This window comes from Pelophylax lessonae, assembly GCF_965119305.1.
Source record: "Pelophylax lessonae genome assembly, chromosome: 8".
Taxonomy (NCBI): Eukaryota; Metazoa; Chordata; class Amphibia; order Anura; family Ranidae; genus Pelophylax; species Pelophylax lessonae.
Window position 1 is genome coordinate 76,129,418 of NC_138775.1, and position 20,493 is coordinate 76,149,910.

The 20,493-nt window shown below is 39.6% G+C and overlaps 1 protein-coding gene across 1 annotated transcript in view; it reads left to right on the plus strand.

Moving 5' to 3' along the window:
• Positions 1–6,930: 6,930 nt before the first annotated feature.
• The window catches only part of SLC6A1 (solute carrier family 6 member 1), a 250,407-nt gene continuing 236,844 nt past the window's right edge, over positions 6,931–20,493 (plus strand). Inside the window, exon 1 of the mRNA XM_082266530.1 lies at positions 6,931–7,103. The gene's annotated coding sequence lies outside the window, so the exon portion shown is untranslated. The remainder of the gene's footprint in view (positions 7,104–20,493) is intronic.

Below are 20,493 nucleotides of genomic sequence, written 5' to 3' on the forward strand. Positions count from 1 at the left end.
GGTGTTAATAAGTCCGCAATATGTGCCTCTGATGATTGCTGAAACAAGTTTTGCCATTTTTATTTTTATATATTTGGCCGCTTCTACAGAATAATATCTGTGTCACCAACATTGTTTAATAATCTCTAAGGGATTCTTTGTATGTGGGTTACTTATATTCCCACTTCCTGCTAATCGCTCCACTTCCGGTTGTTTGTGAATTCCGGTCTGTGGAGCGCATATGGCTATATCCGGTTTCCGGGTAACCACAAGGACTTCTGCTCTCCTCCATCGCTATATATAGCGAAGAGTGCTGTGAGACCGCGCCCCTTGAAGACATCTGTTCACGACGAAACGTACGTCGGGAGGTGCTTGCGGCCACGCACCTCCATACGGAGGAGACGCGGCGGCCATCTTTTGGGTGGTTTCTGCGGATACACAGCGGGACATGTTGAGATTTACATTGGAGATTACTGAAATGCTCGCTTTATTCATCATTTTGTAAGTGTTCTTGATCCTTACTTTCTTCAATAAACTGTACGTTCTGCGCTATGATGGTGCCTTGTTTTCTGTTTCACATTGATCTATGACTGCTTGTTTGGATACTGCTGTGCGGGAAGCGGATCGCCTTGGGCTTTCTTAAGATTTGGGCGCTTTGGATCTCTGTCATGGGGATTATCCCCATCCGGTAAGAGGCAGTGTGAACAGGGTGTCTGGTGGTGGCTTTCCGGATTTAGCCCCCGTTCACACTGGGGTGACCTGTCAGGCGACCTGGTTGCCTGACAGGTCGCCGTAGGTCGCCTGCCATAGAGAAGCTGTGGACCCGTTCTAATAGGAGCGACACAAGTCGCTCCGACTTAGAAAAAGGGTCCGGAGCTTCTTTGGGGCGACCCGGAGCGATCTGCATAGACTTCAATGTTATGAAGTCCGTGCCGGCCGCTCCGAGGTCGCGACCTATGAGGTCGCCCCGGCAAGTCGGATCGCCCCAGTGTGAACGGGACCTTACAGTTTGGCACCTTTCTGGCAGTTTGGGACACTTTACAGACTCTCTTCACTTTAGTCACTTTGAGATGTTTTTAGGAGCAGCGCCACATTGTTTTATGTATATTGCGTTTACTAACTAAGGGAAAGATTTCTGTCATTTTTGGTGGGTTTTTTTTTAACGAGTAATGGAGGCGATCTGCGATTTTTTTGGGGGGACTGCGACATTGTGGCGGACAGATCGGACCCTTGACTGACATTTTTTACACTTTTGGGGGTACCAGTGACATTACTACAGTAATCAGTGCTATACATATGCACTGTTACTGTAAAAACGACACTGGCAGGGAAGGGGTTCATTTTTATTGGAGAGGGAGGGGTTAATGTATGCCTGGTGCTTACTAACTTGTGTGGGGAGGTGACTGAGTGACACAGGGACAGATCGCAGGTTCAGCTATGCTGAACCCTGCAATCTGACCCTGTCTGTCACTTAGGAGATCCGCCCGCTTTGTTTACATAAGCGGGCGGATCTCCACACTCGATTCCTCGACGATCGGGGAAGAGCGGTGGTGATCACCGCCGCTCCTCCCCTGGCCCGACTCCCGCTGTGGCTGAATACAGCGGGAGCGAGCCTCCGGCGGCGCGTGCGCGCCGCTGAGAGAAGGGAATGTCTGGCAACGTAGGTCTACGTCGCCAGACGATAACGAACCACTTTGCCGCAGTAGCAGCTCAGTGAGCAGCGGTAAAGTGGTTAACTGTAAACTGATGTACCTGTAAGGGCTTTTAAAGTGTTGCCTATGGGTAATTTTGGGTACCGTACTTTGCCGCCACTTTACAGCTGTGTGCAATTTTGAATTTGACTTTATCAGTATCTATTTACTCAACATCATGTTTCATATCTTACCAAAACAGTCTACATTACCTTGTGTTTGTGTGGAAAAAATACATTTAATTGTATTTTTTTCCTGAACATTTGTGTTTGAGAAACGTCTGCGCAAATATTATGTGACATAAAAAATTGTAACAGACACCATTTTATTCTTCAGGGCCTCTGCTTTCTGAATATATATATTTGTGTTTGAGGAGTATAAGTAATTTTCTAGCAAAAAAAAAAATGCAAATTTTAATATGATAAAATAGCCCGAGTAGGAGGAATTTTCTTTCATTTTCCACTTGAAACATTACTGAACTCTCAGCTCCCCACCATACAGAAACATTTTTTTGCTTTGGTATATGTCCCCCAGGGCAGTACCCATCCCCCCATTCCATTTGTTTTACAATCTCCAGCATTTTAGCCTATAAATTTGGCATTACTGTTTTTTTTTTTTTTGTTTTTTTTTTGCATTGCAGCAACAACTGACTTCAAAAGGGTTCATGTTCAGCACCCATACTTCAGTCATGTTCACGAAAACTGCCCTGATCTAAACTCAGGTATGTTCAGTTCATCACTACTTCATAGTTTTAGGAAGCTATTTAGGTTTAGATAAACCAGTTCTGGACCAGAAGGATTTGCCCCTTAATGACCAGCCCATTTTTTGCGATTCGCCACTGCATTACTATAACTGAAAATTGCGCAATTGTGCGACACTGTATCGAAATGAAATTGATGTCCTTTCTTTCCCACAAATAGATCTTTCTTTTGGTGGTATTTGATCACCTGTGCGATTTTTATTTTTTGCGCTATAAACAAAAAAAGAGCGACAATTTTGAGAAAAAAAAACAATATTTTTTCTCATTCTGCTATATAAAGTTCCCCCCCCAAAAAAAATTTATAATCAAAATTTTTCATTTTTTTAGGCAATTTTTGGAAAAAAATTGCAATATGCACATTTTGATTGGTTTGCGCAAAAGTTATTGCGTCTACAAACTAGGGGAAAGATTTATGTTGTTTTTATTTATTTATTTATTTATTTTTACTAGTAATGGCGGCAATCTGCAATTTTTAGCGGGACTGCGACATTGCCGCGGACAGATCAGACCCCTAATTGACCTTTTTGACACTTTTGAGGGGATCAATGACATTACTACAGTAATCAGTGCTAAAAATATGCGCTGGTACTGTACTAATGACACTGGTAGGGAAGGGGTTAACACAGGGGTGATCAAAGGGTTAAGTGTGAGCCCAGGGGAGCATCACCCCCAGCATCACTCCCACGTCCGATGTACCCATACGTTGTTTCACGCAGCCGCGCCAGCCTGCCGCAGTAAATCTGCGGCGGGCGGTCAGCAAGTCGTTAAAAGGGTTAAGTTATGGTTAGGCAGTAGGGAGGAAAAAGTGGGAAGGAAGGAAGGAAAAAGAAAGAAGGGTTGGGGAAGAGGGAGGGAGGCAAAGAAGGCAGTAGGCAGTAAGCAAAATAAAGGGCATGAAAAGGAGAAAAGGTCAAATTTGAGGGGATAAAGGAAAGGAGTAAGAAAGAAATAAAGAGGAAGAATAGGAATGCAGAATGAAATTGCATGAGGAAAAGAAATAAAAGGAAAGGAAAGGAAAGGTAGGGGAGGGGGAGGAAAGATTGGAGAATTAAGCATGGAAGGAGGGAAGGATATAAATAAGGGAGAAAAATAGAAAAGGTAAAAAGAAAGAATGTTTGGATATTAGGGAGGGAGGAAAGGTACAGGGAATGGAGGAAAATAACCATAGAGAAGAGGAAGACGAAAGGGAAGAAAAGAGGAATGTAGGAAGGAAGGAGGGACGGAAGGAAGGAAGGAAGGAAGGAAGGAAGGAAGGAAGGAAGGAAGGAAGGAAGGAAGGAAGGAAGGAAGGAAGGAAGGAATGAAAGGTAAAAAGAAAGAATGGTTGGGAAAGAGGGAGGAAATAAAGACAGTAAGAAGGGAATAAAAGGATAAAAGGTAAAGGTGGAGAGGAAGGAGGAAAAAAGAAAAATTGAGAAAAGGAAAAGGTGTAGTGGAAAAAGATAAAAGGGAAAAAAAGTTCATGAAAGAAGGAAATGATTAACCACTTCACCCCTGCTCTATACCTGAAAAAAGGCTACGGCATGGGCTTAAATTGCCTGGAAGGCTTATAGACACGCTTTTGATCACTGAGTCCCTGGGCCTCGGCTGATCACAGATTGGATTAACGGGCTGCTCCCGGCCCTTTACCACATGATCAGCTGTCAGCCAATGACAGCTGATCACATAATATAAACAGGAGCTAGTAATTTCTGCATGAGGAGAAATAATTAAGCTAATTACAGGCTTCTGTAAAAGGGACATCAATTCCACACAGTGACGTCAGTGCTCCTAACCAGTGCCCACCAGTGCCACCTACCAATGCCCATCAGTACTGCTAACCAGTGCCCACCAGTGCTATCTACTAGTGCCCATCAGTGCCACCTATCAGTGCAGCCTCATCGGTGCCTCCTGATCAGTGCCCACCAGTGCCACCCTTTTAGTGCCTGTCAGTGCAGCCTATCAGTGCCCATCAGTGCAGCCTCATTAGCGCACATCAATGAAGGAGGAAACTTACCTGTTTGCAAAATTTTATAACAATTAATGAAGGGAGAAGGAAGAAAAGAAGCAAGGAAGGAAAGAAAAGTAAAGAGAATGAAAGGAAAGGTTGAGGGGAAAGGAAATAAGAAAGGAAACCAAAGTTCCAAAGAACGAAAGAAGGAAAAGAAGGGTGGATGGGAGGGAGGAATAGAAAGGTAGAGGGGAGAAAGATAGTAGGGATAAAAACAAAATAGAAGAAAATATAATGGGAGATGGGAGGAGGAGAGAGGAAACAAAGGATAAAGGAAGAAAGGGACATGGAAAGGTAAGATAGGAGGAGGGAGAAATTGGGGGAGGGATTGTATATGTAGAAGTTGAACAATATAAGCTGCTTGGGACTTTAACCACTTTACCACCGGAGGATTTTGCTGCCTTACGTCTGGGCCACTTTTTGCGATTCGGCACTGTGCGACTTTAACTGACAATTGCGCGGTCATGCAACGCCATACCCAAATGAAATTTACGTCCTTTTTTTCCTACCAACAGAGCTTTCTTTTGGTGCTATTTGATCACCTGTATGATTTTTACTTTTTGCGCTATAAACAAAAAAGAGCGACAATTTAAAAAAAATAACAATATTTTTCACATTTTTTTATATGAAATTCCCCCCCAAAAAAATGTAAAAATCTAAATTTTTTATCATTGTAGGCCAATTTGTTTACTGCTACACATTTTTGGTAAAAAAAAAATCACAATAAGCGTATTTTGATTGGTTTGCGCAAAAGTTATTGTGTTTACTAACTAAGGGAAAGATTTTTGTCATTTTTTGTGTTTTTTTTCTAACGAGTAATGGCGGCGATCTGCGATTTTTTTTGCGGGACTGCGACATTGTGGTGGACAGATCGGACCCTTGACTGACATTTTTTACACTTTTGGGGGTACCAGTGACATTACTACAGTAATCAGTGCTATACATATGCACTGTTACTGTAAAAATGACACTGGCAGGGAAGGGGTTCATTTTTATTGGAGAGGGAGGGGTTAATGTATGCCTGGTGCTTACTGACGTGTGTGGGGGGAGGGGACTATGTGACACAAGGACAGATCGCAGGTTCAGCTATGCTGAATCCTGCAATCTGTCACTGTTTGTCACTTAGGAGATCCTCCCGCTTGTGTTTACACAAGCAGGCGGATCTCCACACTCGATTCCCCGACGATCGGGGAAGAGCGGCAGCGATCGCCGCCGCTACTCCCCTGGCCCGACTCCCACTGTGACTGAATACAGCAGGAGCGAGCTTCCAGCGGCGCGCGCGCGCCGCCGAGAGAGGGGAATGTTTGGCGATGTAGGTCTACGTCGCAAGACGTTATCGAGCCACTTTGCTGCAGTAGAGCTCTAGTGAGCAGCGGCAAAGTGGTTAAATGAGGCACAAGCGTCTCCATCCCTGTAAAGGAAAAACTGAAAATTAAGGGGATTAAGAGAGGTGCGTGGAAACCAGCCAGCCCCCAGTCTGACGTGTAGAAGTTAAGGGAAAGGAAAATAAATGATAATGATGATGAAGATAGATAGATAGATAGATAGATAGATAGATAGATAGATAGATAGATAGATAGATAGATAGATAGATAGATAGATAGATAGATAGATAGATAGATAGATAGATAGATAGATAGATAGATAGATAGATAGATAGATAGATAGATAGATAGATAGATAGATAGATAGATAGATAGATAGATAGATAGATAGATAGATAGATAGATAGATAGATAGATAGATAGATAGATAGATAGATAGATAGATAGATAGATAGATAGATAGATAGATAGATAGATAGATAGATAGATAGATAGATAGATAGATAGATAGATAGATAGATAGATAGATAGATAGATAGATAGATAGATAGATAGATAGATAGATAGATCTTTAAAAACGAATTAGCATACAAAATCTAATTTTAAAATAACAAAGTCCCCTGCTATTGAAAGAGAGTTTTCGCTGCATGTAGTCATCATCGACAAATCCAAATAATTTTAATCTATCCATACAACTACTGGACTGCAAGAGATAACCTTTGAGCAGCATTACATTTCAGTTAAAGAATGTGGTTGGAATTTTTCATCCAATACCCTTTTGTTCATGACGGTATATATAACTGGCACATAAACAAACCCATTGACACACTGATCATTTGGAAACAAAATGAATGGAAAATATTGCATATTAATTTTAGAATATTTTGATAATGTGACATTTTAAATACGATACCTGCATTGAAAGAAAACCACACTAGCAGTCAGGTGAAATAAAAATTAGAACAAAATAAAAATATTAAAAATAAAGACATAAAAAGCCCACGCGCAGAAAGGTTAATGTTTTTTTTTTTTTTTTTCTTTTCATTTGTAAAACCAGTAGAAAGGCTTTCTGCAGACAAAAAGAAAATGAAATATTATGTGTGTGAATTTTCATGTATGACGATGAAAGTGAGTGTATCCATTATTCAGCTCAGGTCCTGTTCATTTACTCTGGAGAAGCAGAGTGTAGCAGATGACATAGAGGGAGAGGTGTGTCTAAATGGTGATGTGGAGGTTGAGACTGTGCTGAATTGGGGCTGTGCTGTGCTGATGTGCTGCTGTGAACAGCTGAATATCTACTCAGAGCAGCTGAAATGATCAAAAAATGAGCCTTGGCTGGACAGACACATCCATATCAGGTAGGAGTTCTTTTACATCCAATAGGAAAAAAAAAAAAAAGTTTGCATTTTTAAAGAAAAAAACATCATTTCTATACAGTGTGTTTATATTAAATGTGTTTCATCCAGCTTTATGCTGGGGAAAATGTATTTACATATATAGTGACTGTAGCAGGATTTATGAGATAAGACAGGTATGAATATTGAAGACAGTCTCAAAAAACATTTCCATGCTTTTCGTCTTGCATGACAATCTCATTTATTTCTCCCAGCTGGGCATTGCATGTGAGGAATTAATTCAGTGTAGATAGCTTGGAAAATTGAAAGTGTATGAGACTGAAAGTGTACAGACGTTATAGGTGCGCTGTTCTCCCTTTGCAGGTGTTTAAATCCTGGCTGTAGGGAATCTAGCCTGGCAGGGCGAACTGTGACATTTTAATGTTTCAAAGTTAACACATCCAGGATTTTCGGGAAAATTAGAATGTTATCCTTTACATAGATATATATGAATGCAAACTAATGTCACTGCTCATGCATTACATACATTTTTTTTTTTTTTTGTTTACTTAACGTCATAATCATGCACTATAAATGATTAAAAAAAAAAATAAAAATAACAGCAAATTATTAGCTATTAAAAAATCTATAAAAAAAATCTATTTTTTTTTTTTTAATTACAACCGTATTTAAAATAACCAGATGAAAACTGCTGTCGACACAACCAAATAGTGTCTGTATTTATTATGATTAATAATGTATGTATGCTTCCCTTTAATTTTTAGGGGTTTTCGTAATTTTTGTATAGAACACAGTTTGACATGCATATTATAGCAACAGTGAATGCAAGCATGTTATGGTGACATTAAATATTTTAGGCAAAATAAATTTAATTTGTGCTAAATCGTAAACAAAAAATACCAAAATTCCCTATGCGTTGTAAAGTCAGTGCTTTTCTATATGGTCAGTATTATCAAAAGAAAGTAGAGTCCAATGAAAAGACAATATTCAAGTCTTTAATATTTTACAAGGGTTTGCGAGTGCAGGCATTAACATCACCAAGTTATGGATGGAAGTGATTAGGTCTGTGCTAGTTGCTCTCTGTCTGTTGTGATTGCTCTGTTTGTCTTGCTCATTTTAATACAGTGGAATAGAGACTGGTTTGGCTGTGCTGTGTGCAGAGTACTCAAGGTATTGGCATGTATCTTCAATACACCATGCATTTATATTTCACGAAAGCATTAAAAAAATCCAGTAGAGCTTTTAATCATCGCTAAATTCATTTAACGACAGCCACGTTTAGAAAAGGCTTTTATTGTAGGGGATTAGCGTTTGGATTTTTAGAAAATGATCAGCTTCAATTAATGTATGCAAATGTATATGAGAGATTGCAGAAGCAGGGTTTCCTTGTTGTTATTAGTATATTGCATTTAAAGTATGCATATGTATCTACTTTAACTTCATGGACCATCAGTCTATGCTTGCTTTAAAAGAAACTGGGTCAGTTATTGCTTCTGACATGTATCTCTTTCTACAAAAAGCCCAAGGTCATCAATGCTTTGCTTCTCCTCGTCAAGGACATGGAATGGTGGTCTTCTTTGTTTTGGGATGACATTGAAGCAAATCTGAATTTAGTACTGAAACAGCAAACTTTATTTTGAACGTTAAGCTTTTCTGTTGAAGTATCTTCTAGGTTTGGTGAACCAATGTCTTGAACTGACTGATATTAGGATTTTTGGATTTTTTCATTGGTTCTTGAAAATGTCTCCCAATTAGATATTCAGCGTCTGACACCTTAGGATGGTGTTATTTGGCTTTTAGTAAGGTTGTGTCTTGTATTTATATCTCAGTGGGAAGGTTGTGTGTTATCATCATTGAAGCCATTAAACCTTGGATCCTAGTACACCTGTAGCTTCATAGATTTGTCCACCATATTGTCTTTATACCCGTTAATTTGTTAATCTATGTATGTTTCATACCTTTACTGTAGGCATCTGCTGGTTGCAATGATTGAATTCAGTTGTTTGCAAAAATTTACAGCAGTGAAAATTATATAAGCAAAAGAAAACATTACCAATATTTACTTAATTTTGATTTGCATTCTAAACAGTACCAGATAAAAAAAAAAAAAATGAAAGCCTGTGTTCCCCTTTTTTGCTCTGTAAAACATAATCAAATCTTAATTAAATAAAAGATAATTTATTATATTTACTATGCAAAATGCCTGGAATTTATTGTAACGCACTTCAATATATTTGCACCTGCTGGTGGTTTAACATTGCATGCTTTTGAAAGAACATCTTTAATGGTTTACTTGTATCATTTAAAAATGTTGATTGTTCCCATTTCTAAAGCAGCTGTTGAAAGAACTTGCATCTGTACATAAAATTGTTTTTTTTACCCCTTTGTGAAGAGATAATTAGTGTAGGTTAAAAAAAAAAAAAAAAAAAAGCAAAAATACAATAATACGGGAAAAAAGTAGTTCACACCAAGCTTTTTCCAGTATTGTCGTTTTTCAGGTATTGGGTTTAAAACTAAAGGGAGCAGTTGACTTGTAGCTGTGAGAAACACCTCCATTATGCCATCTTCCTATACACATTTGCCTCAATGAATAGATTGTCTTAGGGTTCTCTATATCTAGTCACAGATTGGGTTGTCACTTTAGCATTTTTTGTAATGTATGTGCTCTATAAAATCATATGATAAACAGGTCCACATTTTACACATTTGATGGGTTGAGTAGGAATGGATGAAGCATATACTTTCCAGGTGAATTGCTGTGCTTTATTTATTGAATTGTTGTTTCCATTGAATATGTATGTAGATTTGCGTAATCCATGGTGAACTGGCATTTGATAAATCCCAGAACCCAGAATGTATTTTTTGCTTATTTCAACCAAGAGTGATGTTAATTGCCATGAAAGAATTGCTATTCTCCTGGAAAATATCTCATCTAATCCTACATTTGTATAAAAAAATCTGCAAGAATTGCTATTCTCCTGGAAAATATCTCATCTAATCCTACATTTGTATAAAAAATCTGCAATCCTATTTTCATAATTCTATGGTTGTACATAGCATTAGGTTTGGTATGCACAGAGACTTGCATAATCCAGATATTTTCAGCTCAACCACACAAAAATCTTGCTCTGGAAGGTGCACTAACAACCATACTTGGGTCTGACCGGAAATGGCGATGCACTCAGAGATGGTCTAGTGGCTAGGAAGTTGTAGTACAGTTTGCTAGTGTTTCCTATTTGCTCATTGGAAATTAGTATATGTGTAACTTTTGTCTGCACTAGGGAGCTCACCCTATGTGCCCAGAACAATGGATGTGCTTGACAATGGAGAATAGGAACCCGGATCCTGGATCTGATCCTTTGAAAATGAGCCACCTCTGTCCCCTTTATATGGCTGATCTATCATTGGGGACGATGGGTAACAAGAGATTTCCTAAGCTTATTCAATTGGTACACCTACCAGAGAACTACTGCAACGTTTCCCCCTAATTTGGTTAATGTAGGCATGATCATTGCACAGTAAAGGGTCTGTACCCTTTCTCTGTCAGTGGAAAATCAGAGATTTTGTAACATATTAGGACATGTGTATGTACTATAATGAGCACTTGAATAGCTAATTGTCACCCGTAAATTACCCCTACATGGCACCATTGTCACAAGAATTAACTGAGCTACTCATATCATCTACAGAAGTTGGCCTTTGGCCATTCTCAACCAACTAGTTTAGGAACATCTTTTTATGTCACATGTTCCTTTGAATTTTATTGAATTGAACTTAACAAAATAGAATGGAAGTTATTTGATAGGCATAGACAAATAGGTGAGGAAATCATGAATGAAAATCTAATTTAAATAATTAATACTGATAACCTAACTGTTTAGGGATAATTTTGGAATTGTCATTTGCTACCTACTAATATTATACTTTCCCGAAAATGGCTTGGCTAATACTAACAGAAAAACTTTCCAGGAATTTGGAGATATTTCTGCCTTTTTGGAGCTCCAAGCCTTATATATTGACCAACTGCAATTCTTGCACAGTAAGGACTGTCAAAACAAGTGTGAGCATGGCCTAAGCCAGTAACCTGCTTAGATAATGCAAAAAATATATGTGAAAAAATAACTGAGCAGGATGATAAAAAGTTAAAAACATTTGAAGAAAATCATCCTAGATGTAGTTCTAGGTAAGTTGTTGACAAGTTTTTTTTCTTTATTATTCTATTCATTACAAGACTGAAGACAGTAATGGATGTTTAAGGTCTAATTTTTGAGGTTATGGATGTAAGATGAGGGTAAAGCCTAAAGTGGAACTCTAGCTTCTATTATTTTACTTATCTAGGCTTTCAGTAGGTAAGGGGACTTACATCTTTCATTTGTCACTTCACTGTCTTTGTCTATTTCTCTACTACTGATGCTGCCAAACTCTCTCTACATCAATGACTGTAATATAATTTCCAACTGTGTGACAGGAAGCATCACTCAGCATTTCCTGTCTGCTGTTGTTTACAACCCCCCGCCCCCCCCGTAGTTCTCCAGGTCACAGGGGCGATGTACCACTAGCACCACGACCAAGCAGTTCCTGGGTGAGTAGTTGGCAGTGATGTAGGTGTAGAGTAAGCATTAGACGGTAGAAAACCCCCAAAAAACAATTTTTTTGTGGGCTTGGGAAGGAAAGTGAAAGGGGCTTGAGTTAGAGGCTGATGTTGAGAGTTATGCTGAAGTTTAGCTTAGACCTAGGATTAGTTTCAGGGGTTAGATTGGGATTGAAAGATAAGGCTTATGGGGGTTAAGTTTAGAGTACATATTTTTCTTTGTTTTAGGCCTTTGGAAATACTGGCACATCAAAATCAAAGGTTAAAAAAACTAGCGCAAACGGGGAAAAGATTATAATAGAGATCTCACAGGCTCCACCTAAAAGGCAGGGGGACAGATATAGGTGCAGACAATAAATAATCAAAAATCAATAAATTAGTCCATTATCTGAAAGTCCATATATCAAGTCCATAAAGGATCCATAAATCCCAAAAGTCCCAAGAATCCATAGGCTGCCCTTGTGACAAGTAGAAGAAGCTTGGGGCCAACTGTAAGGAGAACACAGGCGCCACTCTATAGATAACAAACCAGACATGACTTCAGTTACACTTGCAAAATGTGTTGATAATCAGCTTTTGATAACTGGTGCATTTGTTTTTGGTATGAGAAGATATATGTAAGTTTGAAAGTATAGATTGGTCTTCAGCACATGACGTTTCAACGCCAATAAATAAGAGTAATTTTATTGATGATATATATTTGGCTTTGGGGAATATCACATGTAGGATATTTGATGTAAGGAGAACACAGGCGCCACTTTAAGTGCAGTATTTGAAATTTATTGAATAAACCAAATGAAAGGTACTCACAAAGGGATATGTACAAAAATCATCGTAGTATGTGAAGTAAATGTAGATCAGTCGCTCCGTTGTCCAGGTCAGGATGGCTGAGTGGTCTCGATACACAGGCTGTAACCGGTGGATGTCGGTACTTCCTAGTCGTGGGGACTCACTGCTGCCCTCCCGCCGTCACTTTCGGGAATGCGTGATTGCGTAATGGCACCGGCGACGCATTCTCGGAGCATGCGCTTCTTCCATCGGCCTGAGGAAAGAGCGCATGCTCCGAGAACGCGTCATTACGCAATCATGCATTCCCGGAAGTGATGGCGGGAGGGCAGCGGTGAGTCCCCATGACTAGGAAGTACCGACATCCACCGGTTACAGCCTGTGTATCGAGACCGCTCAGCCATCCTGACCTTGACACCGGAGCGACTGATCTACATTTACTTCACATGCTACTATGCTTTTTGTACATATCCCTTTGTGAGTACCTTTCATTTGGTTTATTCAATAAATTTCAAATACTGCACTTAGAGTGGCGCCTGTGTTCTCCTTACATCAAATATCCTACATGTGATATTCCCCAAAGCCAAATATATATCATCAATAAAATTACTCTTACTTATTGGCGTTGAAACTTCATGTGCTGAAGACCAATCTATACTTTCAAACTTACATATATCTTCTCATACCAAAAACAAATGCACCAGTTATCAAAAGCTGATTATCAACACATTTTGCAAGTGTAACTGAAGTCATGTCTGGTTTGTTATCTATGCAGCCAGAGTCTGTTATGTGAATGTGACATCTATCAGAGAGGTTTATGGACAATAGGCTCATTAAATTGCACTGTAATACATGGCTTTCTTATTACTGCAATATGTTATCTCTTTCTGCCACAGCATGCACCTACTTATTGATGGATTCACAGTAGTAATTGTAATTGATCTTTGTGACTGACAGCATGATGTGAAAGATGTATGATAAATAGAAAAACTGGACTCTTGCATTATCCAAATACTTTCCAGCCCTAGAGACCCCCTAAACATTTCTAGCTGCAGGAATCTATTGTGTTTTAAAGCCTCTAAAGCTGCACCTATGAAGGTAAAAAAGAGGTTGCACTGCCAGCAAAGGCACTGCAATAAACCTTCTAAATATGTCCGGCTGTAAATTGCATACAACTCAGATGAAAGATATAACAACATTCTGTCTTCAGTACAGTTGTAATACTTCCCATATAGCATTAGCAGTTCACTCACTGTATTTACTGAATACATACCTGAATATGCTCTGTAGTTGTCTTATAACTCACATTGGCTAGTGATTGATTAGACTTTAATTAGCATGGAAAGTATTCCCAAGTGTGTATAGTCTGTTCTTTCTTGTTTTAATATATTTAGAAATTGGTTGGCACCCTAAATCTGTCTTGATGGGTCAGAGTAGATATTAAAGATCCTACTACCTTAACAAGAACATGCCACCTTTACAATACCTAAAAGGCTTACATATATTTCAGAAATTAGCTTCTGTGATTTTAACTATTTTATATTAACCAGCTGTTCCAATTACTGCAAATATAACAGTATTTGTAAGATATATAATTTTCTTTTTATACCGACTTGGGAGGAACGGTATAGATGAGTTCCTTTATTGGTGTATAAATGAGGCATTCATTTTGTTTGAGGTTTGTTCCAGTTACAATTAAAAATTAATCCTTGAAATGCATATGGAAGTCATAACCTACCTGGTCATGACTTCCCTTCTTTTCATGTCGGGATGGCTATACTTGGGCCATACTCGGATTTGGTCAGTTTTTCTGAAAAAACTTTACTCAGGCAAAGCACATTGGAAGTCCCCACCCAAGAACCACTCCTCCCTGATTTGTTTTACCCTGATTGTAGAAATTTGGGATATCATTAAGAGTGCAGCCCTTGTTACAGTGACAGCACATGGAGTGGGGATGCTCTCCTTTGGCCAGCAAATGATATCTAGGGCTGGAGGGTATGACTGGAGCCTTAAAGTGGTGCTGCCTTTCTTAATTCTACTAACAGTAGGCATTGCTAAATTTCTTTGCAGTCAACATAGGCTGTGGCCCAACGCATGCAGCATGGCTGCTAAGAACAGTGCATAAACATCCATGAAAAATGTTTCTGCTTCACAGCAACACATTTTTTTGCATAATGAAAGGTTTTAGATTGCTGCTCTACTTGGGAAAATTATCTGAATCCTCATTTTTGCTGTCCCTGCACAGTTTGTGCATTTTTGACAGTAAAAAAGTGCACTTTATACTTAAAGTACTTCATTTTGGGTCTGTATGCATACAACCAAAATACTTGCAAAAAAAAAAATGGCTGTTCTTCTAGTTGTAAGGTCTAGGTGTACTTAAAGAGAGTAGACAAATGGTTGCTTTCAGCATATTTATTGCTAGACTTCGCATTCCGTTTCTAACACATCTAATCCTGTTAGTATGTGATGCTACAGTTAGCCAAACAACTGGGATAAGAGGAGTACAGCACAAAATACACTATAATACCAAAAGTATTGGGACACCTGCCTTTAGACGCACATGAACTTTAATGATATCTCCGTCTTAGTCCGTAGGGCTCAATATTGAGTTGGCCTATCCTTTGCAGCTATAACAACTTAACTCCTCTAGGAAGGCTGTCCACAAGGTTTAGAAGTGTGTCTGTGAAAATGTTTTACCATTCTTCCAGAAGCGCATTTGTGAGGTCAGGCATGTTGAACGAAAGGCCTGGCTCGCAATCTGCTCTCTAATTCATCCCAAAGGTGTTCTTTCAGGTTGAGGTCAGTACTCTATGCAGGCCAGTCAGGTTTCTCCACCCCAAACTTGCTCATGTCTTTATGGACCTTGTTTTGTACACTGGTGCGCAGTCATTTTGAAATAGGAAGGGGCCTTCCCCAAACTGTTCCCACAAAGTTGGGAGCATCAAATTGCCAAATTGTCTTGGTATGCTGAAGCCTTAAGAGTTCCCTTCACTGGAACTAAGGGGCCAAGCTCAACCCCTGAAAAACAACCCAACACCACAATTCCCCCTCCACCAAATGATTTGGACCAGTGCACAAAGCAAAGTCCTTAAAAGATATGGATGAGCGAGTTTGGGGTTGAGGAACTTGATTGGCCTGCAAAGAGTCCTGACCTCAACCCAATAGAATATATTTGGGATGAATTAGTGCAAAGACTGCGAGCCAGGCGTTCTCTCAACATTAGTGCCTAACCTCACAAATACTCTTCTGGAAGAAAGGTCAAACATTCCCATAGACACATTCCTAAACCTTGTGGACAGCCTTCCCAGAAGAGTTGAAGCTGTTATAGCTTCAAAGGGTGGGCCAACTCAATATTGAACCCTACAGATTAAGACTGGGATGCCATTAAAGTTTGTGTGCATGTAAAGACAGGTGTCCCAATACTTTTGGTAATATAGTGTAGTTAGTCTAGCTGGATAGTAAGTGTAAATTCAGCCTTGCTTTTCATGGGCTAGTGTGCTTCACCCTTTTTTGTTGGTGTTCTGGGAAACTACTTCTGCTTACTTGTTTTCAATAGAAAAGTTAGCTCCAACATACCAATTGAATGCTCATTGCATACTTTTACAGATAGAAATTGCTTGTATTAAAGTTTCCCTACTAAATTAAATTATCACAGGCATCAGTCTGAGTCAAACCTACATTATTAGTTTGAAATTTACTTATTTATTATACAACCAACAAAGAGAGTATGTTATACATAACAGACTAAGGAGTAGACCTAACCATCCGCCATGTGAGAAGCTCTCTATAATCTGGCTTCAGTGGGTTACTGAGAATGTAAATTAAGGTAAATTAAGTGTACTTTTTTTACTTAAGTACAGCTAAACATTTCCTGCAAAGAATTGCATTTCTCTTGTCACCTGTAATTGCTCCCTAACTTTCAATTAAGCTGCTAAAAACAACCTGCCAATAATTAGTTCTAATGGTAGGCTAAGAAGGTTAAGGATAGCGTTCCCAGTTTTCCAGGGACAAAGATGTTATTCACTGTATTAACATATTGTACATCATTTTAAATGTAGCCTGTCATGAAAAAATATGGAGGCTACTAATGATGCCCCGGTCTTGAAAATGCTAGGTGCCAGCTTCATACCATTCTTGTTCTCTTGTGTGGAGTTCAAAATAGTGCTTGGGTCAAGTAACAATAGCGCAGGCTTCTTCAGGGCCTGATGTAAAAGGTCCAGGGGGGGGAGGGGTAGCTAAGGAAAACAAAACTGTTAAGTTTTTAGAGAAGAAGAGATGAAGCCAAAGCTTAGAACCATTGCTGATCATAGATCTTTGTGCACTAAGAAGCATTTGCTTATCTGTCCTGGTAGTGTAAATTCATTGCCCTTTTAACGTCTGCTTCAGATTGAAATAAACCCTGTTTGCCAAATACAGTCAAAAATCCTAGAGTTCCTCCTCAGGTAAAACTTCATAGGACCTTTGATGAAATTAAGGTTGTTGTTGTTATTATTATTTATATTGCTACTACAATTATAATTTTTATCTACAACACCGATCCCTGTAGTGACTGCTGACAGCTAATGTTGCCTGACCTTTATTAAGACATACTTTATGTAGTGCTTTGCCCTAAAGGGGGTTCACATATTTAATGTGTTTGGTCCCCTTTTCCTGTGCCCACAACTCTGCAAACAGCTCCAAGCACGCTGGCACACCTGGGCTAAGTGAGGAGCATTTAGTGCAGATATCTCTGTATATACACCCCAATAGCTGAAAGTGCATAGACGCCAAGAATGACATAGCAACTAGTTAAGTAATAGTTACATAGTTAGTGATGTTGAAAAAGGACACTAGTCCATCCAGTTCAAGGAACAAGAAAAAGATATTGAAAACCCCCATATACAGTATCCCCAATAAAGCATAATCCAATTCACATAGTGAGGGGAAAAAACATCCCTTTTTCATCCCCCGAGAGGCAATCATATATTCCCTGGATCAGCTCAAGAAAAAAAAATTCAATTTAGCTAATCTTTACTCATAACTAAGATCCTCTATGCCTCTTCAGTTTGGTTTGGTAGCAAAAAAATATATATTGCAACAGGGTAAACAAAGAAGAAATATGCTGCAATAAATAAAGGGTAAGAGAATTATGCTGCAATGGTTAAACAGTATACAGTAGTAACATTAATTAAGCAATTTGAATAATACGCAGCTGCAACAATAATTCTTAAAAAACACAACCCCTACTGAACCTGCATGGGGCTACCCTAACTGGGAAGGGGGTATGTATGTATATATATATATATATATATAGAGAGAGTATGCCACAATAACAGTTCAGCAGTCAATATTAGTAAGCTTTCCTATTTCTTCTGTTGGCCCGCTCATTGGGGCCCACCCATTATTTTGGATTGCTCATGGTAATGACCTCCTAAAAGAACTGGTGCAGACACTGCTGCTATAGTCCTTACAGACATGTCTGTCCCTCTTTTATCAAGGTGTTATGCAGGGTTGGTCAGTGGCCTCTGCTCACCGACCAAGTAAATCCCAGTCAGTGTTCTCAGCGTCTGGCTCCTCAATCAGGCAGCAGGCTCAACCAACATTTAGGACATACTCTGCTGTTCTGGAATCACTCAGGTGCAGCAATCCCCTCAGAGCCTCATTTTTCCTTGCCCGATGTGTCTACTTCTTTTCGACAGCATGTGGAAGTTGCAACCCCTCCTCTTTTCCAGTACAGTACTGGAGTTGAAGTTTAAGAACAGAACTGTAGTAAAGACTAATACTCTTTGGGGAGTACAGTCCTTCACACTCTTTCTCAGAGTCTCTAGTATAGGGATATGCAAACTGTGGCCCTCCAGCTGTTGCAAAACTACAAGTACCATCATGCTTCTGCCTCTGGGTGTCATGCTTGTGGCTGTCAGAGTCTTGCTATGCCTCATGGGACTTGTAGCTCTGTCCCTTCTGCAGCACAAACACAGAGTCCTTTTCCTGCCAGAAATGCAGACTTTTAAGATCAAAGACACATATTGTCATAGTTAACAGATAAAGCTGATACATAGAAAGTTTGCCAAAGGGACCCATCAAAATGTTTCTATGGGGCCCCTAATTTGTGGTTATGCCCCTGCTTAGGCCAGTCAGTCAATAAGCACCTTTTGACCTTTAACTGTTCTTGAAGTTATAGTTGAATTGGTGCATGAAAAAAGGATTGACTACCCTGTGCTGACGTGAAGTTTATTAAAATCATGTGACTCAGATAAAATAAGCAGATCAGTAAGTCAAATAAAGCCAGATCTGATGTGACAGGCCAAAAAATTGCATCTTCTGAAGGTGGTCAGCAATGTTAGATGACATATTCCTATATTGACACCTTTTCTTTAAAGGAGTTGTAAAGGCAGAAGGTTTTTTTTTTTATCTTTATGCCTTCTATGCATTAAAATAAAAAAAAAACCTTCTGTGTGCAACAGCCCTCCTCAAACCCCCTAATACTTACCTAAACCCATCTTTATCCAGCAAGGTTTCAGGAGTGTCTCAGCTGCCCAGGACTCCCCTCCTCATTGGCTAAGTCAGAAGTGATTGGCTTCCACTGCTGTTAATCAAAGTCAGTCAGCCAATCAGGAGAAAGATGGGGAGGGTAGGGGCCGGGTCGCGGCTCTATGTCTGATTGGACAAAGAGAGCTGTGACTCTGCTCGGGTGCCCCCACAGCAAGATCCTAGGTTACCAGCCAAGGCCAGAGTTAAAAGAGGCCTTCTTGACTATTGGATTTATCAATTACCTTCCCCCCATGACCTCCAATAAATACATAGACTGCACGACACAGATTTGAAAAGGCCACAGCTGCCCTTTATTTCACCGCAATGAAACAACCATTTAATAAATAACCATGACAAAATAAACCATACCTGATAAGTCAAATCAGAGCTGTTGGGTATGTTTGTGTCTGTTGGCCTAAAGGCATGACTAAGATCCAACCCAGTCCCCAGTCTCACCCCACAGGCTCAAGGACAGCTTCAAATTACCTTTTTTTCACCTTACCAAAGTATACCAAAAAAAATGGGCCCCTTATTTTGTAACCATCCCGCTATTTCACAGCCCCCCAAAGATCCTCTACCCTACCCTACACAAGCTGCTGTGGCATATGTCTTATAATCCAACCCATTTCTTATACGAAGAATGAGGGAGGTTGGGTAGTACAATTTTCTCCTCTTGTCCATGCTGGAATGATTTCCCCAAACATCACAACAGCTCCTACCCCTGATCCATATGAGCATCAACCTCCAATCAGGTAAGACTTTTTGCACCCATTTTGTCCATTTGAACTCTTTCTTAGGACTAGTCTTCCCTTAGTCATGTACCCCCCCCCCCCCCCCAGTAATTCTATTCCTCCAGGTCCATCCTTACATTTAAATATGATGAGGGTCTTAGCAATTGCTTTTGCTAGACATGTGTATACATGCAAGTTGAACGCCTAAGGCTTGTAACTAATTTAAAACAGCAGCTTGTGTGTTACCAGACATGTTTTGCACAAGTACACATGTCTATGCTCTCAGCAGACATCCAGTGAGCCAGCCCCACCTTTAGGCAATCATAGCTTTAAAAAGTACCCAACCCTGGTGACCTGCCCTTCTCTAGCCTCAAGCTCATTTAAAGTGGAACTGGAACATAAATGAAAAAAAAAAAAACCTTTTATCAAAATATGAATGTGAAAAAAAAAAAAAAAAAAAAAACGAATCCGGTATCTGAATATTTCCTTCCCCACCACTAACTTGCCTTCTTATTATACAGACATTAGTGCCATTTTATGTCTTCCATATTCTTTTACCAACTGCCCTTTCCAAAAGGCTTTAAAAGGCTAGTTAAAAGATGGCAGCCCAATCGCACATGACAGCTTGAACCTATTTGCACCTCTCTGTGCACACGATCCCCCGGAATGGTTTCACATCACCTGGCATACAACATCTCACAGATGTAGGGAATAAAGGAAGCAATGCGCATGCACAAAAATTGGAAAGACAGAAAGACAGCGTTCATGTGCAGCA